Genomic DNA, 10,628 nt, shown 5'->3' with positions numbered 1-10,628 from the left:
GAGGACAGTGCAGCCCTGGATAACTCACCTATCCCGCCACATTTCTACCACTCTGGCCGAGTTGCAGTCTCCGATGTCACCACCCACTGCAGCGAGGCGACCCGCGGTGGCACAGGTTCCAGCCTCCAGCATGCAGTGGTGCTGCTTCTCGTCTTCCAGCTAGGCAAGAGAAACTCCCGCTGCTAGCTGCCCTCCTACCGCTCTGTCACCACCAACAACAACAGCGAAGCAGGGCCTCAGGCTCTGGGCTCCCGGCTCTGGGCTCCAGGCTCCCGCGGGCAGCAAGTGACGGCCCCTTCCAGTTCTCCAGTTCTCTAAGCTGGGACGTAACAGCTCAGCACGCTGACAAACAGGAGTCTGAAATGACCTCAGACCACGTCAACATGCTTTATATACTGAGGTCGCGCACATGCGGATGCTGGAATACATGTTCTGATTGGATGAGAGAAAACCTCTACGCTTACTATGATTGGGCTTTATTTTCATGCTGTGATTGGTTGTCTTCAGACTTGCTCTCATCCAATCAGAACACGATAATAAAGTCCAATCCGAGTAAGCCTGGAGGTTTTTTCTCATCCAATCAGAACATGCAGTCAAAGAAGCTCCACCTCCATGACGTCAGTATATAAATGATGCTGAAAGCGTGGCAGGCTTTTTTAGTTTCCGTGTCTTCCTGTGGAGCTGGTCAGTTCCCGACTTAGAAGACGAGGAGAAGGGAGCAGCACGCCGCGTGCTGGAGGCTTGAGTCGCGACCCTACGGGGCTGCTCGCCTCGCTGCGGTTGATGGTGGCGGTGACGGAGAGGCTGGAGCGGTAGGAAGAGGAAAAAAGGTTTGGGATAGATACATGGAGTGAGGCAAAGAGGGCCGTTAGTGAGAAAGGGAAAAAGGAATAGTGAGGAGAAGACATTGCAAAAAGAGAGTGGGGAAAAAAGTTTTTGGGTAGATGGAGGCGGAAAAACAGGATGGGGAGCGGGAGGGAGGGAAGGTTTTGCAGAAAGACTGGGTAAAATGTTTATGGGTAGATGGGAGAGGAAAAAGATGGTGATGGGTGGAAAACGGGGGCGAGCAGTAGTGAGAGAAGATTCTGAGAAAAGATGGGGGGGAGAAAAGTTTTTGGGTTGATAAAGAAGCAAAAGAAGGTAGCAAATGGGAGAAGGAAAAAGAGGGTAGCCAACTGGAGGAAGAGAAGGTTTAGTGAAGAAACAGTGGCAGAAAAGAAAGATGGTGAAGAAAGAAAAGACAAGACGGTGGGTAAAAAGTGTTCGGGTAGATGGAGGGGGGAAAGAGGGTGACGAGGAGGAGGAGAAAAAAGGGTGGCGAGGAGGGAGAAAGAAGGTTGGGGAAAAGATGGGAAAATTATGGTTGGTAGAGGGCAAAAAGGGTGGCAAGCAGGATAGGGGAGAGAAGAGGACGAGTAAGAAGCGGGGAAGACTTCGTGAAAAGACATTGGGGGAAATTTTGGGGGTAGATGGAGGGGGAAAAGAGGGAGGTGAGAAGGAATGGGAAGAAGACTTTCAGAAAAGATTGGGGAAATGTTTTTGGGTGGTTGGAGAAGTGAAAGAGAATAGCAAGGAGGAGCCGAGGGAAGATCATGAGGAAAAGTTTTTGGGTAGACGGAGGAAAAGAGGGTAGTGAGCAGTAGGAGTGGGGAGAAGTTTTTGGGAAAAGACGGGGAAAAAGTGTTTGCTTAGATGAAGAAGCAAAAGGGGGTGATGAGAGCGGGAGGGGGAAAAAGAGGGTGGCCAGGGAGAAGGAGAAAATACGGTGGGAAAAAACAGTGGTGAAAGTGTTGGGTAGATGGATGGGGAATAGCACGGTGAGCAGGAGACTAGAGAAAGCTTTGCGACGGTAGGGAAAAAATGATGGTGAAAAAGTTTGCGGGTGGTTGGGGGAAGAAAAAGGGTGGCGAGAGGGAGGGGGCCAAATGCGGTCGGGAAAAGAAGGTGGGGAAATAATGGTGGGGAACGAAAGTTTTGGGTAGATTTATAAAAATAAGATTATTTGTATTTTTGCTTTTGAGTAGTTTGAGTTATGTGTTTTGTGTATTAACCCCTTGCCTGAGGAATAGTTTGCAAATACTTCCATTCTCTGGTTCCTTCATTCCACTGATTGCTTCCTCTGCTTTGCAGAAACTTTTAATTTAATGTAATTACATTTCTGCTTTTGTTGCTTGTGCTTTTGATGTTTACTTGAAAATTCGTCGTCCTAACCAATTTCATGAAGTATTTATCCTATGTTTTCTTCTTTGGTAGTTTCATAGTTTCGGGTCCTACATTTAAATCTTCATTTTGAGTAGATTTTTGTATATGGTAAGATAACAGCCTAGATGTATTTTTGTTCATGTGGGTGTTGGGCTTTCCTAGCACAGTTTATTGAAGCCATTATCCTTCCCCAATGTGTGTTCTTGGTGCCTTTGTTAAAAGTGAGTTGACTGTAAATGTGTGAGTTGATTTCCGATTTCTCTATTCCGTTTCACTTGTCTGTATCTGTGATTTGTTTCTTTCTCACCCCAACCCCTTTTATTGATAGTACCATGCTTACTATAGATTTGTAGTATATTTTGAATCAGGTAGTGTGATGCCTCCAGCTTTTCTTTTTATTTCAGATACTTTTGTCTATCTGAGGCATTTTGAATTTCCATGTGAATTTTAAGATTGTTTTTTCCTATTTCAATGAAGAAAGTGTTTTGTAATTGAACACAGATTGCATTGATTCTGTAGATCACATTGGGTGATACAGATATTTTAACATTATTCCAGTGCATGGACATGGATATCTTTCCATTTACTTGTGTTGTCTGCTTTAATCTCTTTCATCTATGTTTTATAGTTTTCATTTTGGGATTTCTTGCCTTTTTGGGTAACTTTATCCCTAGATATCTTTTTTCTAATAAAATAGCTTTCTTGATTTTTTTCTTAGACATTTCACTACTGGTGCATGGGCGTGCTACTCATTTTTATATATTGATATTGTATCTTGGAACTTGACTAAATTTCTCATTTCTAGTAGGTTTTTTGTGGAATCTTTAGGGTCCTCTCTATATATGTTCATATCACCTGGAAACAGACACAATTTGACTCCCCTTTTTTCCAATTTGGATGCCTTTTATTGCATTCTCCTAATTGCTCTAGCTAGGACTTCCAGTACTATGATGAATAAAAGTGGTGTAAAAGTAGCCACGCTTGTTCCAGAGCTTAGAGGAAGAGCTTTTAATTTTTCCCTATTGATTATGTTAGTTGTGGGTTTCTCATATATGGCTTATATGGTGCTGAGATATGTTCCGTTACTCATGTTGTTTTTATCATGAAGGAATGTTGATTTTTATTTTTTTCAGCATCTACTGAAATGATTATATGGTTTTCGTTCTTGATTTACTGAATGTGATGTCGCACATTTATTTGTGTTTAGTGAATCGTCCTCATATTCCTGGGATGAAACCCACTTGATCATGGCAGGTTATCTGTTTATTGTGTTGTCAAATGCAATTTCCAACTATTTTGTTGAGAATTTCTTGCACCTATGTGTATCAGGGATATTTGCCTGTGGTTTTCTTTTTGTGTTGTGTCCCGGTCTGGTTTTTGTACCAGGGTCACGCTGTCCTAATAGAACAAGTTTCGAAGCCATCCTTCCTCTTTATTTTAGGGGGAATATTTTGAGTCAAATTGGTATTATCTCTTTTTAAAATGTTTGGTAATTTAGCAGAGAAACCATGATTCTAGCGTTTTTCTTTGCCGGGAGGCTTTTTATGACCGCTTTAATTGCATTACTCATTATTGGTCTATTCAGATTTTTTTATTTTTATTTTTTTATCATTCTATCTTGGGAATTCGTTGTGTCTAGAAATTTATTCACTTCTAAATCTCACAGTCCTTCATACTTTTGCGTTATCAATTGCAATGTCTCCTTTTTTATCTACGATTTTGTTTTCTTCTTTATATCTTTAGTCTAGTCAAAGCTTGTCAATTTTGAATTTATTTTTTCTAAAACACTCCAGCTCTTTGTTCCATTGACTTTTTGTATTTTTTGTTTCTATTTTTAAAATTTTTTCTCTAATCTTTATGGCATTTTTTCCACTAATTCTAGCATTTGACTGTTCTTGTTTTTTTCATTACTGGAGGTGTACTGTCAGGATGGCTATTTGTGATCCTTCTATTTTTCTGATGTGGGCATTTATAGCTATGCACTTTTCCTCTTAGAATTGCCTTTGCTGCATCCCACAGGATTTATTGTGTTTCTATTGTTATGTTTCAATAAATACTTAATTTCCTTTTTTTAAATTTATTGGCTCATGAGCATGTATTTCAATTTCCATGTATTTGTACAGTTTTTAAAGTTTCTTCCTGTTACTGATTTCTAATACGATTCCACTCAGGTCAGAAAAGATACTTGATATGAATTCAGTTTTTAAAAATGTGTTGGGACTTGTTTTTTGGCCTGACACATAATCTGTCCTGTGGAATACTCCACGTGCTACTCAGTAGAATGTGCTTTGTGCAGTTGTGGAGTGGAAAACTGTGAAAATGTCTGTTAGGTCCATTCTGTATAGAGTACAGTTTAGCTGATGACGTTTTGTTGTCTGGATGATCTGTCCATTGACGGTAGTGGGGTGCTGATGATAGTGGAGTGTTGAGGTACTCTATTGTCTTGCAGTCCATCTGTCCTTTAAGGCCTGTTAATATTTGCATCTGTATTTAGGTGCTTGAGTGTTGGTTGCACATGCACTTATAATTGTTAGGCAGCTGTTTACTTCTTTCTCATTATATAATTTTTATTTTCTATTTTTTGACTTAAAGTTTATTTTATCTAAGTATAGCTACTCCTGCTTTTTTTGTTTCCATTTGTATGGGGTATCTTTTATCATCCCTTCACTTTCAGTCTGTGTATGTCTTTAAAGGTGAACTGAGTTTCTCGTAGGCAGTATAAAACTGGGTCTTTTAATCCATTCAGCCACTGTGTCTTAATTTAATTCATTCATATTCAGGATTATCACAGGTAAAAACAGACTACTGCCATTTTTTACTTGTTTTATGGTGGTTTTGCTACTCTTTTTTCTTTTATTTCTCCCTTCCCTGTTTCCCTTCTTTCTGATCTCTTTTTCTTCCTTTCTTTTCTTTCCTCCTTGCCTGCCTTCCTGTCTTTATTTGTAGTGAAGTAGTATTTTTCTGGTAGTGTGTGTTTTAATTCCTTACTTTTTATGTTTAGGGTGTTTATTGATTTTTGTTTTCTGGTTACCATGAGGCTAAACAACATAAGTATAACAAGTTACTTTAAACCGAGGAAAACTTAACTTTGGTCTCAGCTACTCAGGAGGCTCAGGTGGGAGGATTGTTTGAGCCTGGGAGGCTGAGGTTGCAGTGAGCTGAGAGCGCAGCTGCACTCTCTATCCTGGCTGACAGAGTAAGACAACGTATCCTTAAATAAAGAGATGAATACATAAATAAAAATACAATAGCTTATAATGAATTCTGATTGTAAATTTTGAGATGATGATATATTAAGGGTGTAAAGAAGAAAGTCAAAATCATTCATAATCTCATTACCCAAATATTTCTAATGTTTTGGTACATATGCTTCCTAATTCATAACCCCCTCTCTCACACACACAGATGTACACATAAAATCTATACACTTTACACACAGATATAGTTTTATTGTAACATTTTTGGAAACATGGTTTGTAATTTTTTGTTTAAAAATACTGCAATAACTTGAGATGAATATATAAAATACTAATTTTAAGATTTTGTTTTCTGCCCTTTGGGGTGGCAGGTTCACTTCTTGCTGAATTGAATGGTCTAAGTGTCTTTGATTTTTCTTCTCTCCTCCAAGCTGTTGCTTTTGGAAGGGGCGTCTGGATCTCCCTCCTGTTTACTTGGAAAACACATAGTATTGTGGGGTTATGAAGACATGTTGCCTGCACAAGATAGCAACACTGGCTATAGTTCTGAAAGTAAAGGTAATGTAAGAGTTTTCATCTTGTGATTAATACTAGGATGTAACTGAAGTGGTTTTAGATCATAGTTACAAAAGATTTAGATGTAACTGTGTTTTAGATCATTGTAGCCAATGATTTAGATATAACTCTGGTGTACCTTTCAATTAAGAGCTCAAGATTTCTATGCAGTATGTTGATTGCTTTATCTGTAGATGCATAAAACCTGATACTGGGTAAGGTGAGAAAATAGGTAGGTTTTACTATCAAAAAGAAAAGGTATTATCCATACACCCTTGCCAAGGAGGCATGGATTACTTAAATTGGCTTCTGGATATTTGAGTTCGGGTATGATAGCCTTAAGTTGAATTTTTTGGTTACTGTTGATAATATTTATTTTAGTAATTGATTGTGTTTAGTAACTGATTGTGTTACTGAGCTCTACTGTCCTAAAAGCAAAAATGAAGAGGTTCAAGGGAGCACAAATTGCTTAACATCTCCTTTAAAGAAATAGGCTAGTTTAAAATTTTTTTACAGAGCTTTACAGTATTACAAGTGAGTTTTATTACAGTGTTACATGTCAACAAAAATGGTAGAAGCTCTCTTAACTGACTTGCCAGATGGATTAGATCTCTCCATTCACTCAATAAAATGTCCAGGCCAGTGCCATGGCCCACTGAACCCACGGGGCTGGTCGGCTCTGCTTGATACATCTGTGCACTGCTGCTCTCACCAGGGGAGAGCTGCAGGCTCACCAGGAGTCAGCCTTGCTCCCAAACCGGTTTGTTAATTATAACTGGTACTTACCATTGTGATAATACCATTAAATCTTCCATAACTGATGAAATAGGAATTAAAAAAAAAACAAGAAATAGTGCCATTAAGAAGTTGAATGTTTTAGAAACAGTCAATGAAGTGAGTGTCTAAGAAACTGGTGTTCATCAGTGTGGGATTGAGAGTCTGCTCCTCCCACCCCTTCCTTTCCCAACTTCAATGGGGGAGCCTTCCTGAGCACTGTACTGCCTCCCATGGGTGACCTTGGGGGTTACATTGTTATGTATGTGTCAGTGCATAGAGCAATTCCTGGCATGGAGTAAATGCCATGTGTGTGTGACCTGTTACAGTTTTTGAGAAACAGCACAGCATAGCTTAATGATTAGGAACACGGACTCTGGAACTGCATTGTCTGAACTCAACCCCCAACACTCTTCCTCCATTGGTAACTTGTGTGGCCTTGGACAAGTTACTTAACATCTCTGTGGTCATCATAAGTGAAGAGGAAAATAGTCTACCTTGCAGGGTTATTGTTTAGATCAAATAAGATAATATTTCTAAAGCACTTAAGGCACTTCCTTTTTTGGAGGGGGGTTTTTATTTTTTAACTTTTGGGTTCAGGGGTACATGTGCAGGTTTGTTAATATAGGTAAACTGCATGTTATGAGGGTTTGGCATACAGACTATTTTGTCACCCAGATAATAAGGATAGTACCCAATTGGTGGTTTTTTAATCCTCTCCTTCCTCCCATCCTCCACCCTCAAGTAGGCCCCAGTGTCTGTTGCTGCCTTCTTTGTGACCATGTGTTCTCAGTGTTTAACTCTCACTAATAAGTGAGAATGTACAGTATTTGATTTTCTGTTCCTATGACTGTTCGCTTAGGATAATGGCCTCCAGATTTATCCATGTTGCTGCAAAGGACAGGATCTTGTTCTTTTTTTATGGCTGCATTGGTGTATGTGTACCACTTTTTGTTTATCTAGTCTACTGTCGATGGGCATTTCGGTTGATTCCATGTCTTTGCCAATGTGAATAGTGCTGTGATTAACACACATATATGTGTATCTGAATCACGCATTAATCATGTAGAAAGATTTATTTTCCTTTGGGTATACAGCCAAAAATGGGATTTCTAGGTCAAATGGTACTTCTTTTGTAAGATCTTTGAGAAATTCCTACACTGTTTTCCACACTGACTGAACAAATTCACATCTTTAGCACTGTGTAAGTATTCCATCTTCTCCACGACCTTTCCAGAATCTGTTATTTTTTCTGCTTAATTATAGCCATTCTGATAGGTGTGAGATGGTATCTATTAATAGCTTGTCCATTAATAGCTTTCTGCTCTTTCCCTCTTCATCAGTGGCAGAAGGTGGGAAATTGTGGGCTGAATTACTATTGCTGAAAGTGCTTAACTAGTTGAAGGAGATGTAGTTTAAGAGAATTTGTCAGATAAAGATGACATTAGTTGCTTCTCATGTGGTGGTTGGGCATTGCTTAGGCTGAGTGTTTTTCTTGAACTTTCTGTAGGTTAAAAGGCTTGGAAGAAGTTACTAAGGCTACTATGCTCGGTCACCTTCTTCCAGTTTTGCTGACCTCCGTGACGCATTGAAAGTTGCAGACTCAGATCATGGTCGATACCCTGATGCCTCAGTTAATGCAGCTGGGACTTTATACCAGCCAGGTACAATCCTTGGTGTGCCAAAGTGAACTGCTTTTTTGCCAACCCGCTTCACAGGGCAACTGTTTGCTTTCACTGAAGTAAACTGGATTTGCAGACTAACTGCAGTCGTTTAGCAGGGGTTCATTTTCAATCAGCTGTAAAAATGCTGATACGTAATGCTACTAAAATCCTACCATTTTAGTTTGTCTCCTCAATCCTTGCCAGCTAATAGTAACTAATATAAATGGTGTATTCCATTCCAGCATGAAGTAAAATAATGTTGCGTCTTAAGTAGCATAGCATTTTTTAGTGAAGGAGGGCAGACTAGGATTATAAAAAGATGATTTCAGAGAGAATTTTATGTTTGGCTCTCATACCATTCAGATAATACCATTCAGATAATTGACAGTACCATTCAATTATCATACCATTCAGATAATTGAAGGCATGATGATGGTTTCGTGTTTCAGACAGCTTGTGGCTTGAAATCCAGTGTCCATTTTCTGCTGAGGTGGGCTATTCCCCATGTGGTGCACCAGACCGGAAGTGCAGGCTGTTCCCTGATGAGAGGCAATGAATGCTGCTTCCTTTCAGGAACCCTCTTCTTGTTTTCTTCTGGTGAGAGCCTAGTACTCCTTTTTTTTTTTTTTTTTTTTTTTTTAATACTTTAAGTTCTAGGGTACGTGTGCACAACATGCAGGTTTATTACATATGTATACATGAGCCATGTTGGTGTGCTGCACCCATTAACTCATCATTTATGTTGATATATCTCCTAATGCTATCCCTCCCCCTCCCCCATCCCCACAGTAGGACCCGGTGTGTGATGTTCCCCTTCCTGTGTCCAAGTGATCTCATTGTTCAGTTCTCACCTATGAGTGAGAACATGCAGTATTTGGTTTTCTTTCTTGCGACAGTTTGCTGAGAATGATGGTTTCCAGCTGCATCCATGTTCCTACAAAGGACACGAACTCATCCTTTTTTATGGCTGCATAGTATTCCATGGTGTATAGGTGCCACATTTTCTTAATGTAGTCTGTCACTGATGGACGTTCGGGTCGACCCAAGTCTTTGCTGTTGTGAATAGTGCCGCCATAAACATACGTGTGCATGTGTCTTTATAGCAGCATGACTTACAATCCTTTGGGTATATCCCCAGTAATAGGATGGCTGGGTCGAATGGTATTTCTAGTTCTAGATCCTTGAGGAATCGCCACACTGTTTTCCTAGTACTCCTTTTATGACAATGATTTTTGGCGAGAATTATGTAACTGTGAAAAGAGAAAGACTTGGGAGTCAAAATTTTAGATAGCTGTAGAATTGCTTTGTAGATTTATAGGAACTGGTTAGAGTAAATTTCCCCGTGGGTCAAGAGCTCAGTTCAAAATTGGTCTGAAATTCTCATACGCTGATAGTTGGGATGTGAAATACTATGACATTGGCAGACAGTTTGGTTGTTTTTTAAAAAGTTAAACGTAGACCTACTATATGATCCAGCTATTTCTGTTTTAGGTATTTGCACAAGAGAAAAGAAAGCATAGGTCTTAGAAAGGCTTTTATATTAATGTTCATAACAGTTTGGGTTAGAAGAGCCCCAAACTGGAAACAAACTAAATCTTCATCAATAAGAGAATGGATAAACAAATTGTGATATAGTCAAAGGAAAGACTCTAATCAGCAATGAAAAGGAATGAACTATTGTTACATAGAGCAGCGTGTATATAATCTCAAAATACTTAATGCTGAGTGAAAGAAGCCGCTTCCCCTTAGGTCACATACTATGTTATTTTGTTTATATAAAACTAATCTCTAGTGGCAGGCAGCAAATAAATGATCACCTGGGGAAGAAACTGAGAGATGACAAAGAAGAAGAAAAAGGAAACTTAATGAGTGTACACAAATGTCCAAATTTATCAAGTTGTATGCTTTAAATATGTGTAATTTATCATATCAATAATGTTGCACTAAAGCTGTCTTTTTAAAAAATCGGTCAAAAGGGAAGATTTCCTGGGTTTCTCTAGAGCAGTGTGCTGTGGAATTGAACTTTTTGCAGTGAGGAGAAAACTGTGCTGCCTAGTGCCAGAGCCACAGGTTGTTTTTGAGCACCTGCCATGTATATAGCTAATGTGATTGAGAAGGCATTTTAAATTTTACTTCGTTTAAATTCAATCTGATTGAAATGGCCACATGTGACTAGTAGCTACTGTATTGGATAGTGGGGCTGTGAAAGCATAAAAGAATTCCACGGCAGCTAGAT

The 10,628-nt window shown here is 39.3% G+C and overlaps 1 long non-coding RNA gene across 2 annotated transcripts; it reads left to right on the top strand.

The window, feature by feature from the left end:
• Positions 1–681: 681 nt before the first annotated feature.
• On the top strand, positions 682–8,370 carry LOC139361459 (uncharacterized). 2 transcript variants are annotated; one of them, XR_011619019.1, is made up of 3 exons: positions 682–812; positions 5,831–5,957; positions 8,239–8,370. It is a non-coding gene; the product is annotated as an uncharacterized lncRNA (long non-coding RNA). The 2 variants fall into 2 exon arrangements; XR_011619018.1 differs by having other exon boundaries at positions 682–830.
• The last annotated feature ends 2,258 nt before the right edge of the window (positions 8,371–10,628 follow it).

Source organism: Macaca nemestrina, unplaced genomic scaffold (assembly GCF_043159975.1).
Source record: "Macaca nemestrina isolate mMacNem1 unplaced genomic scaffold, mMacNem.hap1 Scaffold_51, whole genome shotgun sequence".
Taxonomy (NCBI): Eukaryota; Metazoa; Chordata; class Mammalia; order Primates; family Cercopithecidae; genus Macaca; species Macaca nemestrina.
The sequence above is the reverse complement of the archived record's forward strand: the minus strand, read 5'-3'. Positions and strand labels throughout refer to the sequence as shown.